This window comes from Furipterus horrens, unplaced genomic scaffold (assembly GCF_987537825.1).
Source record: "Furipterus horrens unplaced genomic scaffold, mFurHor1.1.pri manual_scaffold_33, whole genome shotgun sequence".
Classification (NCBI taxonomy): domain Eukaryota; kingdom Metazoa; phylum Chordata; class Mammalia; order Chiroptera; family Furipteridae; genus Furipterus; species Furipterus horrens.
The window spans coordinates 393,793-420,670 of NW_028327203.1; the positions used below are offsets into that span (position 1 = coordinate 393,793).

At 42.2% G+C, this 26,878-nt stretch overlaps 1 long non-coding RNA gene across 3 annotated transcripts; it reads left to right on the forward strand.

Annotated features, from left to right (window-relative positions):
- The first annotated feature begins 227 nt into the window (after positions 1-227).
- Positions 228-22,739, forward strand: LOC149990048 (uncharacterized). Of its 3 annotated transcripts, none has more exons than XR_016508977.1 (4): positions 228-388; positions 2,273-2,380; positions 5,675-5,766; positions 22,654-22,739. It is a non-coding gene; the product is annotated as an uncharacterized LOC149990048 (long non-coding RNA). The 3 variants fall into 3 exon arrangements; XR_016508978.1 differs by lacking the exon at positions 22,654-22,739 and adding an exon at positions 12,414-12,450; XR_016508976.1 differs by lacking the exon at positions 22,654-22,739 and adding an exon at positions 9,553-9,612 and having other exon boundaries at positions 229-388.
- Positions 22,740-26,878: the final 4,139 nt, after the last annotated feature.

The window sequence follows — 26,878 nt, forward strand, 5'->3', positions numbered from 1 at the left end:
CCGCCCGCCGGTGCCCTCCCTTCCCTCCCAGCGGCCGCAGACGCCCCGTCCACACGTACGCGTGCGCGGATGACCACCCCGTCCACACGTACGCGTGCGCGGATGACCACGCCATGGGCACGTACGCGTGCGCGGATGACCACCCCGTCCACACGTACGCGTGCGCGGATGACCACGCCGAGGGCACGTACGCGTGCGCGGATGACCCCACGCGCGCGTGCGCGCAGATGACCCCACGTATGGAGGCGTGGTCGGCGCAGGGCTCAGGAGGGGCGTCAGCTGCGGTGCGCGGGCGGCGAGCGCTCAGCGAGGACAGCGGAAGGGGGCGGCGCGGGCGCGCTCTGTTCCAGAACGGCGGGAGGAGGACGAGTGACTCGGAGGCTGCCAGGTGCGGGCCTGGAGGGGTGCGACGGGCGGAGGTGAAGGCGGGGCTGCCGTCCCGGCAGGTCGGGGTGGCGGTGAGGAGAAGCCCAGGTGAGAAGGCGGACGGAGGCGCGTCTGGAAGGAGGGCCGGAGCCCTGTGAGCCGTGCGGGAAGAGGTGGGCCGGGGAGAAGGCTGGACCGGAGACGTCCGCGGCACGCGGTGAGAGGGGGAAACTGGAGGCGGGGTGGGGGGAGGGCCCGGGCAGAATTGGGGCGAACAGGAGCGGACTGAGGCCTGCGGAGCGGAGACCTGTCGGTGGGCGGAGGTGACAGAGACCCCGAGAGGCTGGAAGGAGAGCTGGGGAGGCAGGGCACGGGACAAGGGGCCCGCCGCTCCCACAGGTTTGGGGGTTCCTTCCCCGTGCGGAGGAAGAGGGAGCAGAGCGAAGCAGCGTCGCCGCAAACCGGCCCTCCCGCCAGGCCTCAGCCGTGACCGGGGCGGGAGGGCAGGTCGGGCGGGTTTGCGCAGCTGGCGCCGGCTGGGGGTTCACGGCGCTGTGCTGGCCAGGGCCGCCGGGCTGCTGCTCTTTTCTCCCGGGAAGAAGAGAGACGGGGACCCTGGCGCCCCGGGAGCGTGGTCAGGAGCGCAGGACTTCTCCGGTTGCCAGCGGAGCCGGAGGAGGGAGGGAGCGGTGAGCCGTGCTGCCCCCTGGGGGCCGAAGCGGGCGCTCTGGGCGTGCGGGCGAGGGGCCGGGGCCCGCGCGCGGCGTCTGGGCAGCGGGCTCGTGGCGTGGGCGCTGTGCTCTCCAGACCGTTCTCCTGCTGCTCCGGGGCCGGGAGGGAGACGTCCTGGGGTTCGTGTCTCCACTGCAGCTGGAATGTCCCCCAACGAATGGATTTAAGCAGGACGGCTAGAAGGGGACCCAGGGCCCGGCTGAACTGTGCGGCGCCGGCCGCCCCCGTGTCCCAGGGGACTCCCGTGCGCCGGCGTCTCGCGGGTCCCCGGGCTGGCTCTGTGCTGTCAGGCCGCGTCCGTGGCTCCGCGCGGTGCCGCTGGGCCGAGGTGCTTCACCGGCTTCTGCAGCCCCGGGGGGCGCCTCCGGGGACCGGGAGGCGCAGGGGGGCGGCGGGAGCGTCATCTACAGAGGGCCCGCAGAGTCGGCTCGGTGAGGACATTCGTGGGGTTTTGAGGTTTTTGTGTGGCGTCAGGGAGAGTTTGGGTGAGGGTTAGGCGGACAGAACACAGGCTTGTTTGTGTTTTGCTGCAAATGATAGACAGATTTAGGCGATTTGAGACTTAGTAAACACGTCTTGTGGAATATTAAAAATGTGTGCTGTGAATAAGTAATCTCTAGAAGTGATCGAATTTGTTTATCAGTGTCAACCTAAAGAATACTGGTGTCCCAGAGAATTGACAATTTCTTACTCTTAGTTTTCACAAGGAATTAAAATTTTTTAAAGGTTAAGAATTCAAGTGAAAGGTCCAGAAAAAAGCCGTAAAGTACTGTGTGTAAGAGAAAGGTATTGAGATACGGGCATGTATATTTCAGAGAAATGTAATTAAGTTTGTTCTAAGTGAGGCTGGTTGTGCCAGAGTGGACAGAGGAAAAGCAGGACAAAAGCTGAATGTCAGGAGGAAAGTGGAAGGTCCGTGATGAGAAATGCAGAGAGAGGACGTTTTCTATACGGTGAAGCCGAATACGATGGGACGAAATTCCATTAAGTAAATGAATGTAAATATGAAAAGTGAGCTGACGTAGAAGCACGGTTCAGTTCTATTTTATTTTGTTGAAATGACAAAAATTTTCCCATATTGTGTAGCACCAGATAAGGTAGTATGAGAGTTTTTCTGCCTATAAAACAGAGATACTATGTTTCCTTAAAATGTTTCTGCTTCATATCGTTTCAGTCAGGTCTTTGATTACTAAAGAAGACAGTCTTCTGCATCCTAAGAACCGAAGATGTGATAATCACATACTGACCCAGAGCTGCTGTCACAGGACCCCTGCTCTCTCAGGTAAGACCCCTCCTGACACTCACAGGACTCAGAGGGGCAGTGACTGGACACCCCACACTCCCTGCCAGGACTCAGAGCTGACATTCCAGCACCCCCTAATCTCTCATGCTGGACTCCTCCACACCGTCCCATGACCAGGGCTCCGTACTCTCTCCGGTAAGACCCCTCCCGGCACTCAGAGAATCCACGGCTGAAGTGACAGGAGTCTCTATGCAGGCAGAGAGAGTGGAACCCCCCACAGGCTCAGATGCACACTCCAGGAAATGCTCTTCCCTGCTGCCATCTAGTGCACATCCTGAGACCGGCGCCTATGTACTCAGCAGCAGCTCTTACCATTTTGCAAGGGCAATATGAATCTCCAAGGCAACTCACGCCACACCTTGCTCGGGATGTCTTACAAACGCATCCGTCGTGGTAGGGCCCGCAGTACCTGTGGCAGGACCCGCTACTCTCACGTGACACTCCTCTCCATGGTGGCTCGGGGGATAGTGTTGCAGCTATGTAGGTGAGATGGAACGCTCTGAAGCCGTGTATAAAGTAAGGAAAGGATTTTAATAATGACCAGGAGTTGGGCAGACCCTGAGCCGGCCTCTAACATGCTCCAACCTGCAATGGAGTCTAAAACGCGGAGTTTTTATACTGATGAGGCCCCCTTTGCTGCTTCTTTGGCGGGAAACGGCCTTAGGAAGAGGGGGCTGGGCAGGACTGCAGGAATGTCTTGGCAGTAACAGGAACAGAAATTGGCAAGGCTATAAGGTTATCTCTGGTGGCAGCATAGCTCTTCAGCCAGGGACGAACTCCCTGCGAAGCAATCTGTCTTCAAAGGGCTAGACATTCTGCAAAGCACAACCTTCACAAATGTTCTAAACCAGACACAAGTAAATGGAAGGTGATAGAGGCTGAGGTCCTTTTAGCTTGTAAATCACCAATTGCTACACTCCTTCTGACATTCCTCTCTTCAAGGCTTTTTAGCAAGTCCTTGCTACTTTTTACAAAGAACATCTGAAGCCCCTACGTGTTTACGTATTTAGCAGACCTTTGAAACTTTTTACAGGGACTATTTGGTGCCCCTACAACAACATCCACTATTCTGTCTGGTGCGACCTTTCCCCAAACTAACAAGACATACAGCCAGTTTGACCAGACCCCCAGTTCTCCCAGAGAGAGCCCCCTGTTCACAATCACAGAACTCAGAGCTGAAGTGACATGGCCCCTTACTCTGTCAGGTGGGAGCCCCTCCTCATACTCATAGGACCCTGAGCTGATGTCACTGGACCCGCTATTCTTTCTGGGTGAAACCCCTCACCACATTCACCGGACCCAGAGCTGACGTGACACAACCCCTTTTTCTCTCTGATGGGACTCCTTCCAGTGCTCACAAGATGCAGCGCGATTTTCAGAGGACCCCCTACTCTCCCAGACTGGCCGCCTCCACTCACAGGACCTACACCTCATGTCACAGATCTTGCCCTACTCTTGGGTGGAACTCCTCATCACAGTAATAAGACTCCACACCGAAACAACAGGGCTCCTCACTGTCTCTGGTGGGTCAGCCAACGACCACAGGAGCAAAGGCTGAAGTTACCGTACCCTCTGCCGTCTCAAGTGTGACCGTACCCGACAATCACAGGACCCAGAGCTGATGGGACAGGATGACCTACACTCTAAGGGAGGGGCCCTTCCCCACACTCAGGAGACCCAGAGCTGATATGACAGAAACCACTGTTCCCGCTGGTGGGACTGTTTTCCAAACTGATAGGAGACAGAGCCAATGTGACCGGACACCCTACTCTCTCTAGTCAGACCCCTCCCCGCAGTCACTGGACACAAAGGTGAAAGGTCAGGACATTCCATTTTACAGGGAGACGCCTTTCTGACCCTCACAGGACACAGTTGTGTAGTAACAGGACACTCCAGCCTCTCATGTGTGATCCTCCCCATATTCCAATGACCCAGACCTGATGTCACAGGACCCACTATGCTCTCAGGTGGGGCCCCTCCCCTTGCTCATAAGCCCCAGAGCTGACCGGACACAACCTTTGATTTTCTTTGGCGAAGACCCAGAGCTCGCATTACAGGGCTCCATGCTCTCTTAGGTAATACTTCTCCCAACAGCCAGAGGACCCAGGGCTGATGTGGCAGGTCGCCCTGCCGTGTCAGAGTGGGGCCCCTTTGTACACTCTGCTGCACACTGCCTGCCATCTAGTGCGCATCTGTGGAATAACAGCCGAGGCGAGGCCGCCAGGAAATGCTCTTTTTCGTTGCCATCTTGTACATCTTGGGAATAGCACCTTTTTTCGAAGCATCTGCTCTTATAATTTTGCAAGGAGACTTGAAGCCCCAAGGCACCTTACACCACCACTAGCTCAGTATGTTGTGTACACCCGTGTTTCCATTCCAATTCTAATACTCTTCTGCACGTGGGGTTTCTGACTCTCATGTGAGTGAGGTTCCCATGCCTACGTATGTCTAAAATTTGGTTATTTTCATTGGCTAATCTGTGTCATACCTATTGGGTTATTGGACCAGCCTAAAGATTCTTGAGGTTAGAGGAAAGATTGCTTCTCCACCACGTAGGCAAGCGAGCAGTGAGGTATTTAATAGGTAAATTTGGGGAGTACATATATGTCACCATTTCCTTAAGTAAGGTTTAGCAATTTAGCTAAAGCAACTTATTCTCAAAACTGAGTGATTATGTCAGTGAAATATGGAACAAGGCACCATTTTAGCTTGTGGCTATAAACCTTTTATTCAAACTTTCAAAGGTGGTAATGAAGGGGGCCAGAATTTTCTACTCGGCATGTTGATTTTAAACTGGCTGTTAAGAAAGGAAAGACTGAGAAATTACTTATGTTTATCATCTCAGTTCTTCCTAAGCAGTTTAATGGCCAAAATTTGGTTTAGGAAAAGAGCTTTAGCACAATCACCTTAGCTTGAGACAGTAATAGTCCTAGCAAAAGCCCGTCCACCCTCTTATCTTACTTCTTGTGTGTTATAGTCTTTGGGGGGTCGCCGAACAAAAATTAACCTGCCAGGTATGCTGCCTTTTTTCTAAATTAACCTGAATGTACCCATTTCACCATTAAAGTCCAAGACTCTGTTCTTCCGTTTTCCAAAATGTCCTTTATACCCGATATCACCTCATTGTGTTTGGCATTCATTTCAATATGAATTCCCCTTGTGCATGTATTAAACATTGAGTATCTCCTCTTAATCTGATTGTGCGAGTTTGACTACTATCTCAGGTGTCAGAATTTAGAAGGTATGACAAAAGTAGTTTTTAATCTCCCACAGTTTTGGTGAGCCGGCGCGGTGACATTCATGGCAGGGACACTTAACTTCTGGAAGGTGCAGCAGCCGAGAGATCATGGACATCTCTGGCAAAAGTAAGCACTATTTTTTCTTGTTGTTGCTCGTCTTTTTGGTTTATTTCTGCAGGGTTTGGCGTTATTTAGTAATTCTGTGAGTTATTTTCCTCTCTTGTACATTTACATTGGCCTGAAAAATATTTGTGACACTAGCTGCTCCGACTTAGTGAGTCACACGAGCTCTTCATTAACTCTCAGCTCTGCTCACAGGGTGAGGACTTGGTTCTGCTCCTGCATCTGGCCCCTGGCAACTGGGGTCCATTGTCCAGCTCCAGCTCTGGAGTCTGGCTATGGGTTCTTGCTTACAGATGTGGATTCTGTCTCCAGGGTCCGTGGCCCGGGGTCGAATCTGTATTTGGCTGTGTGTCTGGGAGCTGGGGTCTCTTTGGGTGTGTCTTTGTGCGCTGGGTTTGTGTGTGGGGTCCACGTGCAGTTCTGGCTCATGAGTCTGATGTATGGAAGCTGGTGTCCAGAGTTCGCTGTCAGTCTCTGGTGTCTGGTGTCTGGCATTCAGGGTCCACGGTCTGGCTTGGGTCTTGGAGAGAGTTTTTGGATTGGGGCAGGGGTCTGGGGTTCAGCTTTTGGTTCCGAGTCTGCTCCAGGGTCCAGGGTCCTGAGTCCAGGGTCTGTGTCTGGAGTCCTGAGTGTGTCCTGGGTGTGTGTGAACTGACACCAATTCAATGTCGACAGGAGTTCCAGAGGTGGGATGCGTTGAAGAAGGAAAGCTTATTGAGTGCAAATAGCTCGGTTTTGGTACTGAACGTCTGTGAGTGGGTGCACAGCCGTTAAGAAACCCAGGATTGTTACGGGTGAGTTGTGAAGCGGCACTGCCGCGGGTCAACTCAGTGGTGCCGCTTCTCAGTTATGGAGCGTCACGGCTGTGGGACAGCCCGGGGACAGACTCCCTCAGGCTGCGGTTCTCAGCTCTTCGCTATTTATGTGAGTTCTGTTCCCATCGTTTCCTCTTTGCTCTGCCACCTTGGCACAGAAAGCAGCACAAGTTTGCAAAGGAGCCCCTCTGGGTGACAAGATCAGTGCAGGTGAGCAAACAAAAGGCTTCTGGTGTGGTTATTTTTAAATTATGCCATGTTTTCCTCTAGAACTCCTTTTTACCCAAACCGAGAAAGCCTTTCTTTGTTGCAGGTTACTTACATTATCTAGGAGAATAAAAATGTATTCAAAATCCTACCCAAACAGGTTAACTGCTACTGTTATAAGTTTAGACCCTTCAAGACATCTCTACTTGCATAATTATATTCTTCTGCTTCCTCTGGATTTAATTTTTGTTACTCTGGGTTTGTGATATGATGCAAACCTTGTGAATTCCCATAGGTTCTTAAAATATTACTTCTGTCTTAACTATATTTTTTAGATTTTATTTATTTATTTTCAGAGAAAGGGAGGGAGGGAGAAAGAGAGGTAAAGAAACTTGGATGTGTGAGAGAATCATCCATCGGTTGCCTCTCTCATGCCCCCAACAGAGGATCCGGCCACGGCCCAGGCATGTGAAGCAACCGGGAATCAAACCTGCATCCTTTTGGTTCGCAGGCCAGCGATTAACTCACCAAGCCACACCAGCCAGGGCTCCAGTAGGTTTTAATGCATTTCTTCTTATTATTCAGTTCCAATTATTTTTAACTACAACTGCGATTTATTTTGAGAGTTATTTAGAAGTGTATTTCATATCTTTTAAATGTAGGGATTTCTACTTACCATGTATTACTGATTACTCTGTTAACTACAATGAGAACAAGAAACTCACTTTATATAATTTCAACCCTTTGAATTTGTTTGAAACTTGCTTCAGACTACAATAGGGTCAGTGTAACAGACGTTCCAGGCGTGCATCTCTGCTGTCATCTCTTGTTCATTTTGGGAATCACAGCGTCGTGCAGGTCAGCGGGGAAAGTTGTGTGCGCTTGGTTGTCTGTGAATGTTGACTCCAGTTTGCTGCTCACGTTCCTTATATCCTTACGGAATTTTCTGAGGGGGTCTATTGTTTCTTAACGAGGTATGCGCTATCCCTAATGATTATAAATTCTTCTTTGTATCTCTTCTATATAATTTGAGTTTATTATATTGAGTATGTTGTGAATGTGGATCTTCCTGGTAAATTAAACTTATTTATATGAAGTGCTCTTCCTTTCTAGTATTGCTTTTTGCATCGAAGTCTGCTGGATGGTATTATGTCATTTTCACTTGGTATGTTTGCCTGATACAGGGTGAGACAAAAGTAGGTTTAGAGTTCTGAGTACAAGAAACAAAATTTGTTGTTGTATTATTATTCAGTGTTCATACTATTAAACCTACTTTTGTACCATCCTGTATAGCTTTTCCCATTCTTTCACTTTCAGTCTTTTTGGACACTGTGTTTTAGGTGACTGATGTTTTTGCCCAGTTTTTGTCTTGTCTTTTTATTCTGTGAATAAGTTCTTTTACAGAGTAGTCTTTAATTTTACAAATTATACATTATAAATCCATTTCTTCATGAAACTTCATGTCCAAAAGTATACCTGATTCCTGGCTGATTTTGTTGAAACGGATCACTAAAAATCCAACTTAGAGATGAGGGGCGGGGCCTGTCTTAAGGTGAAAGGCGGAATCGGGCTGGAGGCGAGAGGCAGGGTCAGGCCAAGGATGTGGGTCCGCGCTGGGTGGGAGACTCATTGAGGCTGGCAGGCCTGAGGTGAGGGCAGTTGTGGAGGAGAGATGAGCAACTAGGTGGTCCTGAGATCAGGCGCTGCCCGCCGCCTGTCTCCGTGGGTCATGAAATGACACTCATGGCCAAAGGTGATGCAAGCAGTGAAATCCAGGGAGGTCAGGTGAGCTGCGTGGAGGTATGAGGTGAGGGGATTGGGGAGCGGCTACAGCCAACCTGTAAGGAGCAGAAGAGGGTGGCCAGAGTGTTTGTGGGGTACACATCTCAGGTCTCAATTTAAGCGACACTTCCTGTGGGACAACTTTTCTATTTCAATATAGATACTACATTTAGAGAGAACTTTGGTAAATAGGTATCATCATTCTTTTATCCAAGAACTTGATAATGCTTTTCAGTTGTTAAAGTGTCTGTTATTGGGTAGCATTTTCCAATTTTGTTCATGCAGATCTTGTGCATGGTTGTTAAGTTGATTCCCAGGTTTTTCATTGTTTACATGTTTTGTTGTTAGTTTTTTTAAAAATTATATCTTTAACTTACTATTTCTAGAAATAAAATTTATTGCAGCATGTTATTTCCCCTTCGTTGTAGTAAATTCTATTTGTAATACTTTTTAGTTGATTCCCATTAAATATCAATGTAAATATGCTATCACTCAACAATGATCATTACATTCTTGTAAGCGTATATGATGTAGGAATAGTTAAAACATGTAAGAAAAGAGAAAATGAGGTTCTGTTAGGAGCTAGAAAATATTTTCTGTTAGTCACAAATATCTCCACGACTAAAGAATAGAGTAACATCATTCTTAGCATTTTAAACTAGGCCATAGCCTGGACACATGGTATTATAGAAATCCAAAGTACTTTGTTAGTGGAAACGTGCTCCAGGTAGGCTCTCTGAGGAACACACGACATAACAAAGGTCCACACTTTGAAAGAGGAAAACTTTTGATGGTGAATTCCGGAATCCAAAAGAGTAAGGCCGTTTGTTCTAAGTGACATTATGAAACAGTTATTCAAGTGCTTTGTGAGCAATGAAAAGAAGCAGTGACCCTCAGATGTCTACTGTGTTTATCACAGGGTATAGGAGACTGAATTGTAGTCTCCTAGGTTGTCAGATCTTGTTTTGCCTCCTACTCTTTTCAGGTGACTTCTCAGCCTGGGACAGTCCTCCCCGATATTTGCAGGACAGCTGGCCTTTTTTGTTCTGTAAGTTGCAGACTCCATGCTGCCTAATCAAAGAAAGGCAGCATTTCTGGCCTAGGAAGCAAAGTGACATGCTGTTTTAATTCGAGTGGACTCTTCATGATATAGAGCAGGGTTTCTGGACCTTTTGGGCCAGGTAATTCATTCTCCTGGGGGACTGTCCTCTGCGTAGTAGGTGCTTTTTGGCATTCATGACCTCTGTTCACTGCATGCAGATAAGACCCTCCCTTCCCCCACCCTCATGACAATCTAGAATGGCTGCAAACATTGCCTGGTGTCCCCTAGGGGGCAAAAATCACTTTTGTTTGAGAACCACTGATTTTGAAGCTTTTATCATTTTTGAAACCAGAATGATCTGGCTTTGGTATGCAGTATTATTATTTTTCCATGTCAATTACTTTCTAACTCCAACTGTGACTCATTTTGGAGACTTATTGGAAACATCTAATATAGGGATTTTCTTGTTACCTTGTTACTGGTTTCCAGGTTAATGGCAAAGAAGGCAATAAAGGTAGTTTATGTGGCATTCGTTGGAACTTGCTTTACCGCTTCCGTCAGTTTTTGAAAAGTTCTAAGTGTGCTTGAAAATCATTGGTAATTTGTGTTGTTTGTTGCAAGTTCCTTAAACAATGAGAAAAATAAAAATTACTCAGAATGCTACACTGAGAGGTAAAAACTAAAATAAAATAAAATTGTAATCATTTTATGTATGTACCCTTCCAGACATGTGTGCAGTCAGTGTTTCCTTCCGTTTCCACTGGATTTCATTTGCTATTTTAGGTTCCTAATACGCGTGCAAAAATGCTCACACGTCCGCCCTCAAAGGGTTGTTTGACGCTCACCGCTGGTAGCGATGGGGCTTGGCCAGCGCCGCGTGGAACCCGTAAGTTGGGGAAGTCAGAGCACATCCAGGGGTCCCCTACTTGACCTCAACCCTCCTCCACTCCCCCTTCCTCCCCACCCCAGGGTCGGCCCACGTGTGTGCTTCAGCCAGCCCTGTCTTGAGAAGGTTATGATCTCGTGGTGAAGAGAAGTGAGCAGATCAGTGACTGCAGACAGCATAGAATGACCGGTGTCCTGGTATGGATGCGTGTACACACACACACACACAGACACACACTCACACACACACACACACGCTCAGACACACACACTCTCACACACACACTCAGACCCAGGCACACACTCATACTCTGGGGAAGGAGAGGAAGTTAATCTCTGTCTTCAAGGTGCTTTCAGTCTAGTGGGAGAGATCGCAGAAATAACTACACCCTGTGACGTGCTGAAAGGAAACAGCCTCGCTGGCGGGAGGGGACAGACCTTCCGGTCTCCACTTAGCAGCTCAGGGTGGCAGTCTCTCCAGGTCCTGCCCTCCCTTGTTGTCCTTCATCTCCTAGGTGTAGCCTTCTGGGGAAGATGTCGCATGGTCTCAGTGTGCGTTTATCTAATCACTAGTGATGCGCGGCATCATTTCATGTATTGTCCGTTTCTGTATTTTTTAGTAGGAAGGAAATGCCTGTTTACACCCTTTGCCATTTTTAAATGGATTCATCTATCATTTTATTGTTGAGCTGTAACTGTTTAAAAAAGATTCTGGGCTACTATCTCCTTATCAGATACTTGATCTGCAAACCTATTCTTCTATGCCCTAGGCTGTTTTACTTTATTGGTGGTGTCCTTTGAATCATAATTTTTAAACTTTTGACAAAGCCCAATTTATCTTTTTTTTTCCCTTGTGTTGATTCTGTCTTTGGTGTTTTATCTGAGGAATCATTACCTACTCTAAGGTCAAAAAGTTTTACACCCATGATTGATTGGATTTTAAGATCGGTGTGTTAATTTCTGCATAATAGGCAGCTTGGATTATCTAGGGAAACCAGTTGAGGAAGTGTTGTCACTTTAACAATATTAAATCTTCCTGTCCATAAACATGAGTTTTTATTTATTTAGGTGTAATTCAGTTCCTTTCAATGATGTTTTGTAGATTTCAGGGAACAGATCTTCCAGTATTTTCTTGAAATGTTTCCTAAACACTTTATTCTATTTGGTGCTATTATAAATGGAATTGTTTTTCTAATTTCCTTTTCAAATTGTTAATTTCTAGTATATAGAAAGACAATGGGTTTTTGTATATTCATTTTATATCCTTCAAGCTTTGTTTTTATTATAAAATACCAAGTAATTTACATTGTAATTGAATTTTGTTATGCTCTATTGAATTTTTGGGTTGTTTGAATGTATTTCTTTGCTCCAATAGTCTGAGTTTTTTGTTTGTTTTCTTGTTTCTTTTAGAATTCCTTATGATTTTCCACATACAAGAACCTGTCATGTAGAAGTAGATAGTTTCACTTCTCCCTCTCCAATCTAGATGCCATTATCTTCTCTTTTCTTTTTATTGATTTTTTCAGGTGACATTGGTCAATAAAATTATGTAAGTTAAAGGTGTACAATTCTATAACGCAATTTAGGTATATTGTAGTGTGTGTTCACCACCCCAAATCAAGTCTTCTTCCATCACTCTTTATCCCCCAGCGACCTTCTCCTACCCCTCCGCACCCTGCTTTTTCTCTGGTAATCACCACAGTGTGGTCTGTGTCTATGAGTTTGTTTGTCTTTTTGCTTAACCCCTTTATCTTTTTCACCCAGTCCCCCAATGCCCTCTCCCTGACAGCTGTCAGTCTATTTTCTGGACCAAGGAGTCTCTTTCTGTTTCGTTTGTTAGTATATTTTGTTCGTTAGATTCCACATGAAGGTGAAATCATATGGTACTTGTCTTCCTCTGACTGGCTTATTTCACTTAGATAACATTCTTCAGCTCCATCCATGCTGTCGCAAAGGGTAAGATTTTCTTCTTTTATATGGCCGATTAGAATTCCATTGTGTAAACGTACCACGGCTGTTTCCTCCTGTCGTGTACTGATGGGCACTTGGGCTGCTTCCATGGCTCGGCGATCGTAAACAATGGTGCGATAAACACAGGGGTGCGTGTATTGTTTCAAATTAGTGTTCTGGGTTTCTTCAGATATATTCCCAGAAGTGAGATGACTGGGTCAGAAGGCAGATGCATTTTTACTTTTTGGAGATAACTCTACACTGCTTTCCACAGTGGCTGCACCAATCTGCATTCCCACCAAGAATGCACAAGGGTTCTTCTTTCTGCACATACTCAGAAGCACTTGTTGCTGATTTCTTGATGGTGGCCATTCTGACAGGTGTGAGGTGGTATCTCACTGTGGTTTTAATTTGCATTTCTCTGATGATTAATGAAGTTGAGACTTTTTTCATATGTCCATTGGCCATCTTTGTGTCCTCTTTGCAGAAGTGTCTATTGAGAATCATTGTCCATTTTTTAAATTGGATTGTTTATTTTGGTGGTAGTTGTGGAGTTTTTAATAAATTTTAGATATTAACCCCTTATCAGAAGTACCTTTGGTGAATATGTTATTCCATTCAGTAGGTTGATGGTTTCCTTTGCTGTGCAAAAATTTTTAGTTTGATGTATTAATAGTTGGGTTTTTTTTTTCTTCTTCTTCTTCTTTTTATCCCTTGCCTGAAGTGATGTATCAGAAAAAAAAAAAATCGCTACAGGAAATGCCTGGGATTTTCCTCCCTATATTGTCTTCTTGGATTTTTATGGTTTTCAGTCTAACACTTAAGCATTTTATCCATTTTGAGTTTATTCCTGTGTGTGGTATGAGAGGTGATCTAGTTTCACTTTTTTGCACATATCAGTACAATTTTTCCAATGCCATTTATTGAATAGACTCTCCTTACTCATTGTATGATTTTGTCTCTTTTGTCAATAGATTAATTGGCCGGATAGGTGTTGGTTAATTTCTGGGCTCTCCTATTCTGTTCCATTGATCTAGGTATCTGTTTTTAGGCCAGTTCCATGCTGTTTGATTACTCTGGCCTTGTCCTATAGTCTCACGTCAGGTAGTGTGGTTCCCAAAACTTTTGTTCTTTCACAAGATTTCTGAAGCTAGTCAGGGTCTTCTGTGGTCCATATAAGTTTTAGGAATATTTGTTCTACTTTAGGGAACACTTTTTGTATCTTGATAGGAATTGTGTTGAATCTATAGATTTCTTTGGGTAGTATGGACATTTCAATGATATTAATCCTCCCTATCCATGAGCACAGTATGTGCTTCCAGTATTTGTACCATCCTCAGTTTTGTTCTTCAATGTCTTATAATTTTGTGAGGACATATCTTTTACAATCTTGGTTAGTTTTATTCCTAGGTATTTTACTCTTCTTGAAGCAATTGTGAGTGGGATTGTTTTATTCATTTTCCTTCTGTCAGTTTCCTATTTGCATATAAAAACGCAACTGATTTCTAAATATTAATTTTTTATCCTGCTAGTTTGCGGAATTCATTTATCAATTCTAAGAGTTTCTTAGTGGAGCACTTGGGGCTCTCTATGTACAATATCATGTCATCTGCAACTGAAGACAGTTTGACCTCTTCCTTTCCAATTTGGATGCTTTTTACTTCTTCTAGTCAAATTGCTGTGGCTAGGACTTCCAGTGCCATGTTGAATAAGAGAGGAGAAGTGGATATCCCTGCCTTGTTCCTGATCCTAAGGGAAATGTTTGTCGTTTTTGCCCATTGAGTATGATGCTGGCCTCAGGTTTGTCATCTATGGCCTCTATTATGTTTAGGTATGTTCCCTATGTGCCCACTTTGCTGTGAGTTTTCTTCATCAAAATTGGTGCTGGATTGTATCATGCTTTTTCTGCATCAATTGATATGGTCATGTGGTTTTTATCCTTCATTATGTTGATGTGGTTAATCACATTTATGGATTTGTGAATGTGGTACCAACCTTGAATTCCTGGAATAAATCCCACTTGATCATTGTGTGTGATCTTTTTGAGGCATTGCTGTATTTGATTTGCCAATATTTTGTTGATGATTTAGCATCTTTGTTCATCAGGGATATTGGCCTATGATTTTCTTTCTTTGAGAAATAAGTCATTTAAAGAAAAACAAAACAGTAAAACTGTCACTCTTTGCAAATGACATTAGACTACATAGAAAAACTCAAGAGAATCAAACAAAAAATGAATAGAATTAATAAAAAAATTCAGTGAGATATCAAAATGCAAAGTTAATATATATAAATGTGTCACATTTGTATAAAATAACAAAACAATGTGAAGATGAGTCCTCAGTGGTGTGAACAGGTGGGTTGGGCATCAGCCTGCAAATTGAAAAATTGCTGGTGTGATACACACTCAGAGTACATGCCCGGGTTAAGGGCCAGGTACCAGCCTGAGGGCCTGTGAGAGGCATCCAGTCCACGTTTTTCTCATACACCAATGTGCCTCTCCCTCTCTTTCTCCATTTCTTCCTCTCTCTCTAAAAAATAAATAGATGAAAACTTTCAAAAATCTGAAGAAGAAATAAGTTCAATAATAGTATTTACAACTACATGAAAAAGAATTAAATGCCTGGAAATTAACATAATCAAAGATGTGAGAGGTGCTTGAATCAAAGTTATATGACATTGAAGAAAATTTTGAATAGAACATGAGAGAACTAGAAGAACAGTTTATGCTCACAGAGTAGAAAGGTTAAATTTTTAAAAATGACCATACTTCCCAAAGCAATTTACAGGCTTAATGCAGTATTTGTTAAAATACCAATTTTATTCTTCTCAAAAATTTGAACAAATAATTTTAAAATTTATATGGAACAACAAAAGATCCCAAATAGCCAAAGCACTCCTGAGAAGAAAAAAAGAAGCAAAAACTTGGAGGTATCACGAAACGAGATCTCAAACCACACTACAAAGAAATAATAATCAAAACAGGATGTCATTGGCAAAAAAAAAAAAAAAAATCCCACAAAGATTAATGGAAATAATAGAGAGCCCAGAAACAAACCCTCCCCCATAAGGACAAGTCGTGTATGACAAAAGATGTAGAAATCTACACTGAAACAATGACAGTTCCTTCAAGTGATCTTGAGAAAACACGACAAATACATGCCAAAAATAGACCTAAACACTCTCTTAAACACTATACAAGAATACTCTTAAACTGAAGCCAGCCCTACACAATTTTCCCAGAATCCCAACTGACACCAACCGTGCCCACCTATTTCTGTCTTTAAGCCGATTGCAGATTTTCCCACATCTGTTTACCTTCCAGTTGACACCAGCCTTGCTCACAGTCTGCAGTCCAACTGATGATGGCCCCAACAGTCTGATCCCAAACTACCTCTCTTCTTATCTTGTTTATTCACACACCTCATTTTTTAAAAAAGCTCAAAACCTGAGATCACAAGTGTTAGAGAGCACCAGTGTTGGAACACCCCTGTTGCTCATGTAAAACCTTCAAAGAAGGTGTCCCAGGGAGAAACATTAGAGATTCTCACTCCCAGTTGTCTTAAGACTGGGTCTCATTTATGGCCTCAGCTCTTCCCAGCTTTCCACCTGGGACAGCATCTGTCTCTCTGGTTAATGGCCCCTGGGCCATGCTACCAAGCTTTCTGTCCTCCTGAGCCTCACACCCCTCATGCCATAGTTCTGGAATCACATGACAAAATGTAGCAACTCGGAATTTTTACCAAATTCCTCACACAGAACACAGCTTTGCCCCATCACAGAGCCACATCCACAGGCTACAGTGCCTTCAAACTTATACATATTTTGAAGACTGAAGGACAGCAAGCACTTCGTATGCATCTGCATTGGGGCTTTTCAAGGAGAGCAACTATTGACATTGTAGGTCAGAGTGTTCTTGTTCTGGACGGCCATCAACCGAATCAAAGAATATTCATTGGGTCCTTTAACACAACCCAAAATATGGTAGTCCCCAAGTCCCCAAAATTGGTATTAAAAAAGGAGAAGAGACAGGGAAAGAGAAAGGGGAGAGGCAAAGAGAGATAAAATAAAAGATTGAAACAGAAGTAAAAAAAGGAAAACAACTCAAAAAAGTTTATGAGAGAAAAGTGACATTATTGTTAAATACAACTTGCATGTGACTTCATATCACCTGGCTGTATCGTGTGCTGGAGTATGTGGTTGGCAATCACTCAGTGGTGATACAGAGATGTGCATATCAGGAGGCAGGGTCCACTCGGAGCCATTGTGGCGTCTGCCCATCATGCAGGCCCACATGACACACAAGGTCTGATCCTAAGTATGACAGGACAACATAAAAGGCTTATATGAAATAAAGGATAATACCTTTGCTTTCCTAACTTCAACCTCTTTAAGGGGAAGACCTAAAAATGTGGCCCAGGGCAGTATGACCCTCTTAGGATCACATTGCTGAATCCCAGGCCTAAGCCCTTCTTTTAATTTTGCCATCTTTGAGTTTTGGGATCAAATCCTTGAAACAGTGGCCCACAGATAGTGTGGGTTTTATGTTATACACACCTGACAATGTATGTAGGGATTAGTCTCTTCTGTCATCTCCACTGTGCAGGTAAAGTTACTCGGGAGGGCCAGGAAGACTCATGGATTATGCGGGAAACTAAGCAAGTCAGAAATCGCAGGTCTAAATGCAGCTGTCTCTCCTGAAAGCCAGGACCCTGGATTCATTATGAAGAAGGTGTGGGGAGAGCTATGTTGGGAATATTTGCATATTTATGGAGGTGCTGGCAGTGAGCTCTTGAAAGTGCTGAGGGGTTTACAGGCAAGTCTGGTGATTGGAGAAGGCCCATGGGATAGAATGTTGAAGAAGTTGTTTCACTTCTTTGGTGATAGAACAATAAAGGTGTTAGAACCCTGGTAACCAAGCACCCACATTTCCGAGGCAGGCCCCTGACTACCTGCCTTCAGTAAAGACAGTTGAGAGAGCAGGATGTTTTCCCATTGTCTCCAGACCTTCTTAGGCTTCGGCATTTGGAAAGCCTGTAATAAAATTGTTTCACTCACGGTAGACAGTGGCTCCAACCTCTTGTTTAACAGCTGTGGTCAGTGAGCAGTGAGCAGCCTTGGGTCACGTATGGCAGCTCAGGGCAGGCCACCCAAGGTAAGGCCACATCTGTCATCTCACGTGGGAACCTTCCAGCCCCTGCCACTTCTGTGTGCTGGACTGGGTGAAACTGCAGGTAATTGTTCACAGCATTCTTGAATGATTCTAATCTGTGGTGTCAGATAAAGCATTTTTTATAATTTCTGATTATTTCTATTTTTTCTGCTGGATGAGTCTTACAGGAAGCTTGTCAATTTCATATATTTTGGAAAGAATCAGCACTTGGTTTTACTAGTGTCATCTTTTGTATTTCAATTGTATTCATTTGCACTCTGATCCCTGTTATATTCGTTTCTGCTACTTAAGTATTCTTTCTGGTTTGTTCAAGAATAAATTTTAAAGTTTTTAAAAGAGTTTCTCCTGGTGAGATAAACCCGTACAACTATAAATTTTCCTCTTGTAAGTGATTTTGCTGTATCCCAGATTGAGTTAGGTTGTTTTCCAGTTTTCCTATGTCTCTAGGTAGTTTCTGTTTTGGTTTGTTATTCTCTTTGATCTGCTGGTTATTTACAAACATGTTGTTCAGATGCTTGTACTGCTTTCTGTTTTATTTTCTTGATATTTTATTTCAACTTCCCTACCAATGAGGTCAGAGAACATGGCAGATATAATTTAACATTTTGGACTTTATTTGTGGCCTAGTACAAGATCTTTCTTGGGAATTGTTTCATGTGCATTAAAAATGCATAAAATGCAAGTTTTTGCCTTAAATGATCTATAAATGTCTACCAAATCAATCTAGTCTAAAGTGGAAGGTAAGGACATTAGTATCTTAAATATTTTTAGCCTCACCTGAATATATGATTTTTAACTGAAAGGAATTTAGACAGAAAGGAAAAGAGACAGAGGAGTAGAGAAAGAGAAAGAGAGAAACTTTGATGTGAGAAAGAAGTAGTGACTGGTTCCCTTTCCTGTGCAGCTTGACTGAAATTGACCGTACAACGTTGGTATGTGCCCTGATGAAAAATTAAACTCACTAGTCATTGGTGCAAGGGATGATGCTTAAACTAAATAGGCCACCTCGCCAGGGAAAGTTCTTAAATTACTTAAAGTACTGTATTTTAAAATAACATATATTATAAAAAAGCATCTCATACCACATTTAATTTTCAAAGGAAACATGAGGAGACTTGAATTGGATGGTGAACACACAATACAATCTACACACGCCTTATGATAGAATTGTGCACTTGAAACCTGTATAATTTTCTTAACTAATGTCCTGCCAGTACATTGAATTAAAAGTGTTAAAAATAACCTTTTGAGGTAAGTGCTTTTTAAATCATGGTGTTACAAATGAGAATACAAAAAGAGTTCACTACTTTAAATTCACATGACTCATATGTGTCAGGTTCACGTTTGAACATGACATTCCCTTCCTCACCTCTCCTGCATATCTTCCAATAGTGCAGCAGTTAAACTCAGAGAGAGTTAAAACAAACTGATAAAAGGAAATGGGGTGCTCTCGTCAGGGGTCTCTCACCAGGATTTGTACAACTAACTCGGTGGAGCTCACTTTAGTGGTTTTGGCTGTACATTCTCTGAATGGCACAGGTTGGTGATCTAAAGTTGAGTGTGAAGGGCACCAGGGCCAGCTCAGAAGCTAGCGTGGGAAAGAAAGGAAGTGGTCACGCCCTCAGACACACGTGGACCATATGCCCGTTTGTGCCAGGCCCTTTTCATATACAACTGTATGCTCTCTTTTTCAAGCCATGTTCTGTAGATACATGAGGTCTTTTAAACGGATCCAAAAATCATTTAATTTTGCACATGATCTTGTGACCCATTTTTCTGGTCACCATTTGGACATGCCTACAGATGCACAGAAGACTATGAGGATTCCAATCGTGACATACAAGACAGAGACCTCAAATGATGTCCAGGTGACGGTCTGACACTTTGGCTAAAACCGAAGCTCAGTATTGTGCCCACTTCTCTCACTGAGTCATGCTGCATGTCCCAGATATGCCTGCATGTATCAGGTGTTCATATGCACAAGTGCAAGAGGAACTAAATTACCAAATTGTCCCAAATAATTGAGTTGTCCTGAGGCTTCACTGCTGCTTCCAGGGTTCCCTGATGTGGCCACATATAGTACAGGAAAAAGAGTCCCATAGATGACATCTCCAACTGCATGACAGGTTCCTTTCAATGTGCATTCATTTGACTCTGCATGTGATACTCCTAGTTCATGAAGGCCCTGCCTGAGACACTTACCATAACACAGTGTAAGATGGAGACACAACTATTGATCTTCAATTTTGGTCACAGAATCAGGCAGCAAACAAACTACACATCATTGGAGGTCTCCTCCACATATGTCGTATATATATTTTTAGCATATTTGGATCTGCAGGCATTTTCTAAATGTGGACTTAACTGATGAATCACAGAAATAAATATAGGTTAGTGACCTTTTGAGTCCAGAGAAAGGGCCTCTTGTTTTTACAGTATATATGTTGGGAAAAGAAAATGGCATTATGGGTGAGAAGGGCCTGGAAATACTCTGGCTTTTGTCCAAACTTTTTGTAAAATCGTGGCCACTTTGTGCTTTTTTTCACTTCAGCTGGTGGTCTTGACCTTGTGCCTTTTCTCCATCAACTTTACCGGCTTCATCCTGTGCCATACAGAGGACATGCTGCTACACTCTGTGAAGTTCAGACCCACGGAGTCTGTTGTACAAACGCTAGTGAGAACCACTTACTCAGAGCCACCTAATACTCTTTCCAACCTTTCTTCTTAATCTATTTAAATTACCTTTCTGTACAATTAGAGGATATAGGTGGCTGGGGAAACAGACAGTTCCAGGTTGAAAAATGGGAGGTGCCACAGGTGAGTGTTATGATTTTAAAGTAGTTAAAATGCCTTGTAATTTCCTCATCCATTATCTGAGATTGGAAAAAGCATTTATTTAAAAGGGTCAATTTGATAGTTCAGTGTGGTATGAGATTATTAAAGAACAACACTCTTATTTTAAAATACTGCATTTTAGACAATTAAAAAATAAAAACAGACTTAACTGCAAATCAGGTTTGATTGATAAATATTTATAGAACATTGCATTTACAACTGCAGGGTGCACATTTTTCCCTAGATTACATGGAAACTTTCTGAGATAGATCTTATACAAAGGGAAAAAACAATCTTCAGTAAATTAAAAAGTTTTAAGCTATAGTAACCGTATTTTCTGACCACACTGGTAAGAAACTAGAAATGAAATATAGGAAAAAACATAATAAAAAAAAGGATTGGGAGACTGTAAAACATGCTATCAAGTCCCTAGTAAATCAAAAATGGAAACAAAAAAAAATCCAACAACAACAGTTAGACAAATAAACATTTAAACATGGCCGTAGAAAACCTGGATTTAGTAGAGCTGTTATAAGTGGAAACTCTATAGCTATACCATTCTAACTATAGAGCAGGAAAATATCAATAAAATCATTTGAATTTATTTCTAAATACCTTAGAAAAAGAAGTACCAAAACAAAAAAGTTAGTTGTAAAATAAAATGAAAACCAGTGCCATAATAAATAAATTTTTAAAAAACAATAAAAAATAATAATAAAACGAATGGCTCCTTCTTTGAACTGTTAAGTAAATTTGAAAAACCTTTAGTAAGACTCATCAGGCACTAAAGACAGAAAAAAAGTAATAAATCAGAAAAAAATGAAACTATAATCCAAACTACCAGAACAGAATTATTCAACATCAGCAATTATATAAAACAGATTTGACAATTTAATAAAATGGAAAATTTTTAGATCTTACACTTTTGAAGCTAAACCAGAACGAATCACATAATCTGAACAAACCAATGACCAGCAACAAATTTGAATCACTAATCAAAACACCTAAAAAACAAAAGCCCAGGACTAGATAGAACTACAGGAGAATTCTAGGAAATATTTTAAAAATAATTAGTATATATCCTTCTCAACCAACCCATAAATTGATGAAGTTTACTTCCAAATATATTTCATGAGACCTGAATTATTTTGATACCAAAGCTAAAGAAAGACACTGCAAAGAAAGAAAATTACAGGCCTATATTCTTGATAAATGTAGATGCTGAAATTCTCAACAAAATAGTAGCCAATCAAATTTGACTATATTAAAATGATTCTATATTCTGATCAAGTGTGAATTATACCAGTGATGCAAGAATGACCCAGCACCCAGAGAACAATAGATGTGACTCATCACATGAAAAAGGAAATAAAAATGAAAAGCATATGAATATTCAAGAAATACAGAAAAAGTACTAGTATACAATATGCATTAGTAATAAAAATATTTCAAAGAAGGTTTGTAGAAGGAAATGATCTAAGCTTCATAAAGGCTGCATATGACAACCTCACAGCTAGCAGTATACTCAACTGTGAAGTAATTGAAGTTTTCCTTTTCAAATCAAAACCAAGTCAAGAATGTTCGTTCTCATTATTATTTTTCAAAATAGTAGTGGAATATTTAGACATAGCAATCAGAGGAGAAAAAGAAATACATTTAAGTAAAAAAGAAAGAATTAAAATTGTCACTATTGGTAAATGACATGATACTCTATATAGAATTTCCTAAATAATTCAACAGAATTAATAGAGTTAATAAAATAATTCGGCAAGAAACAAAATACAAACCGAATATACAGAAATCTATCACATTAATATAAACAATAAAAGAAAAATCAAAGTAATCCCTTTTCCATTTGTGTGAAAGAAATAAATGCCTGTGAATTTACATAACTAAAAAGTTGAAAGGGGCCTTTGCAAACTTTGCTCTTTCTCACTTCCTCTCTCCTTCTTTCTCTCTCTCCTCTGTTCTTTCTTCAAGTTAGGAAGAAAAAGTGTGGCACCTGCTCCTCAGGTGGAATCGTTCTAGACTGAGGCAAAGAGAAAAGTACTATCCTACTCATCCTTTGTCTCTTTTGTATACTTACTTGTTCTACAACTTACAAAGAAATAGTAAACTATTTAAAAAGGGAAAAATATATCAAACATCACAACTTCATTTTTTTAATCCTCATGCAAGTGTATTTTTTTCATTGCTTTTAGAGAGAGAGGAAGGGAGAGACACAGAGAGAGAGAAACATCAATTGGTTGCTTCCTGCTACATGCCCCGACTATGGGTCAAAACAATCACCTGGGTAAGCACCCTGACTCGGCATCGAACCCACAACCTTTCAGTCCACAGGATAGTGCTCCAACCAGCTCAGCCACAAAGGGCAGGGCCACGACCTCATTTTCATTTCAATATGTTATTTCGACACAAAACATAATTTATTATTTTTAACACCCTGGCTTTAAGGAGGCTACCATAGCCATTATATTTTAATAGGCTCTTCTTTGTTTATTTTGTTTCAAATCTGATGATTACCTTATTTGACATATTCTCAGGAACGAGGGGTGAATACACTATTTAACAATGATTTTCAGCTTACTAAAATGTTCTTCCAGCCCTGGCTTCTGTGGCTCAGTGGATTGAGCATCGGCCTGCGAGCCAAGTGTCGCTGGTTCACTTCCCAGTCAGGGCACATGACTAGGTTGCACGTCAGGACCCCTGTTGGGGGCACGAGTGAGAGGCAACCACACAGTGATGTTTCTCTCCCTCCCTTTCTCCTTTCCCCTCTCTCTAAAAATAATATAAAGAAACAAATAAATTATTTAAAAACATAAAAAAACAAAATAAAATGTTCTTCTGCAGACTTTTCCTCCATTGCTCCCCCACAGCCCATCCCCTCTCCCACAGTTCAACCCCCACCCTGTTGTCCATGTCCATGGGTCATTTATAGCAGTTCCTTTACTAAACCCGTCCACTACTGACCCCTTCACTCCATGCGCCCCTCTCCCCTGGTGCCTGTTACTCTGTTCCTTGTTTACGTGTCTCTGGTTCAGTTTTGTTCATTTGCTCGTGCTGTTCATATGGTATTTTTCTCTTGTTGTCTGGCTTATTTCGTTAAGCATAATTCTGTCCAGTTCCATCCATGTTATCACAAATGGCAGGAGTTCCTGCTTTTTTTCTGCTGCATAGTTTTCCATTGTGTAGATGTACCACGGTGTTCTAACCCACTCATCTACAGATGGGCACTTAGGCTGTTTCCAGCACTTGGCTATTGTAAACAGGGCTGCTATGAACCTAGGGGTGCACAGGTTCTTTTCAATTGGTGTTTCAGGATTCTTCGGGTATAATCCTAGCAGTGGAATCGCTGGTTCAAAAGGCATTTCCGTATTTAGTTTCTTGAGGAAATTCCACACTGTTTTCCACAGTGGCTGCACCAGTCTGCATTGCATTCCCACCAACAGTGCAGTAGGGTTCCCGTTTCTCCACATCCTCGCCAGCACTTGTTGTTTGTTGATTTGTTGACGATGGCCATTCTGACTGGTGTAAAGTGGTATCTCATTGTGGTTTTATTTACATCCCTCTGATGGCTAATGATGCTGAGCATACTTTCATATGCCTATGGGCCCTCTGCATATCCTCCTTGGAGAAGTGTTTGTTTAGGTCCTTTGCCCATTTTTAACTGGGCTGTCTTCTTGGTGTTGAGATATGTAAGTTCTTTTTATATTTTGGAGATCAGTCCCTTATCTGATGTATCATTGGCAAATATATGTTCGCATATGGTTGGTTCCCCTTTCATCTGGCTGATGTTTTCTTTGTTGAGCAGACTCTTTAGTTTGATGTTGTCGCATCTGTTTGTTTTTTCCTTTACTTCCCTTTTTTTAGGAGAAGTGTCAGTGAAAATATTGTTACGTGGGATATCAGAAATTTTCCTGCCTATGTTTTCCTCTAGGATTTTTATGGTGTCATGTCTTACATTTAAGTCTTTGATCCATCTTGAGTTTATTCTGGTGTGTGGCATAAGTTGCTGGTCTAGTTTCATTTCTTTGCATGTCACCATCCAGTTCTCCCAGCACCATTTGTCAAAGAGGCTCTTCTCATGCCATTTTATGTTCCTTCCCCCTATGTTGAATATTAGTTGACCATAGAGGCCTGGATTTATTTCTGGGCTCTCTGTTCGGTTCCATTGATCTATATGTCTGTTCTTATGCCAGTGCCAGGCTGTTTTAATTACAGTGGCCTTGTTGTATAGTTTGATGTCAGGTGTCGTGATACGTCCTGTTGCGTTCTTCTGTCTCAAGATTGCTGCGGCTACTCGGGGTCTTTTTTGGTTCCATATAAGTTTATGAAGTATTTGTTCTAGGTCGGTGAAATATGTTGCTGGTATTTTAATAGGGATTGCATCGAATCTGTACATTGCCCTGGGTAGTATGGATGTTTTAATGATGTTTATTCTTCCCACCCATAAACATGGTATATGCTTCCACTTATTTGTATCTTCCTTAATTTCTTTCTTCAGGGTTATGTAGTTTTCTGAGTACAGGTCTTTTACCTCTTTGGTTAAATTTATTCCTAGGTACTTTATTTTTCTTGTTGCTATAGGAAATGGAATTTTTTCCTAGTTTCTATTTCTAAGAACTTATTGTTGGTGTAGAGAAATGCCTTCAATTTCTGAATATTGGCTTCGTACCTTGCTGTTTTGCCAGATTGACTTATTGAGTAGAGTAGTTTTTTCGTGGCGTCTATAGGGTTTTCTATGTATACTATCATGTCATCTGCAGTTAATGACAGTTTTACTTCTTTTCCAATATGGATGCCTTTTCTTTCTCTTCTTGTCTGATTGCTATGGCTAGAACTTCCAAACTACGTTGAATAGGAGTGGAGAGAGTGGACATCCTGGTTTTGTCCCTGATCGCAGGGGAATGCTTTCAGTTTTTGTCCATTCATTGTGATGTTGTCTGCGGGTTTCTCATATATGGCCTTTATTGTGTTGAGGTATGCTCCCTGTGTTCTAAGTTTCCTGAGTGTTTTCATCATAAATGGGTGTTGTACTTCATCAAATGCCTTTTCAGCATCTATTGATATGATCATGTGATTTTTGTCTTTCATTTTGTTTATGTGGTGTATTACATTTATTGGTTTGCGAATATTAAACCATCCTGGCATCACTGGGATGAATCCCACTTGATATTGGTGTATGATCTTTTTAATGTGTTGCTGGATCTGATTTGCCAATATTTTGTTGAGGATTCTAGCATCTATGTTCATCAGCGATATTGGCCTGTAGTTTTCTTTCTTTGTTGTGTCTTGACCTCGTTTTGGAATTAGGGTAATACTGGCTTCATAGAAACAGTTTGGGAGTCTTCCCTCTTCTTGGATTTTTTGGAATAGTTTGAGAAGGGCAGGTGTTAGTTCTTCCCTAAATGTTTTGTAGAATTCGACTGTGAAGCCATCCGATCCAGGGATTTTGTGTGCCTGGAGTTTTTTGATTATTGTTGCAATTCATTCTTTGTTATTGGTCTCTTCAGACTTTCTGCTGTTTTTCTTTAAATGACTTATTTCTCAAAGAAAGAAAATCATAGGCCAATATCCCTGATGAACAAAGATGCTAAATCATCAACAAAATATTGGCAAATCAAATACAGCAATGCCTCAAAAAGATCACACACAATGATCAAGTGGGATTTATTCCAGGAATTCAAGGTTGGTACCACATTCACAAATCCATAAATGTGATTAACCACATCAACATAATGAAGGATAAAAACCACATGACCATATCAATTGATGCAGAAAAAGCATGATACAATCCAGCACCAATTTTGATGAAGAAAACTCACAGCAAAGTGGGCACATAGGGAACATACCTAAACATAATAGAGGCCATAGATGACAAACCTGAGGCCAGCATCATACTCAATGGGCAAAAACGACAAACATTTCCCTTAGGATCAGGAACAAGGCAGGGATATCCACTTCTCCTCTCTTATTCAACATGGCACTGGAAGTCCTAGCCACAGCAATTTGACTAGAAGAAGTAAAAAGCATCCAAATTGGAAAGGAAGAGGTCAAACTGTCTTCAGTTGCAGATGACATGATATTGTACATAGAGAGCCCCAAGTGCTCCACTAAGAAACTCTTAGAATTGATAAATGAATTCCGCAAACTAGCAGGATAAAAAATTAATATTTAGAAATCAGTTGCGTTTTTATATGCAAATAGGAAACTGACAGAAGGAAAATGAATAAAACAATCCCACTCACAATTGCTTCAAGAAGAGTAAAATACCTAGGAATAAAACTAACCAAGATTGTAAAAGATATGTCCTCACAAAATTATAAGACATTGAAGAACAAAACTGAGGATGGTACAAATACTGGAAGCACATACTGTGCTCATGGATAGGGAGGATTAATATCATTGAAATGTCCATACTACCCA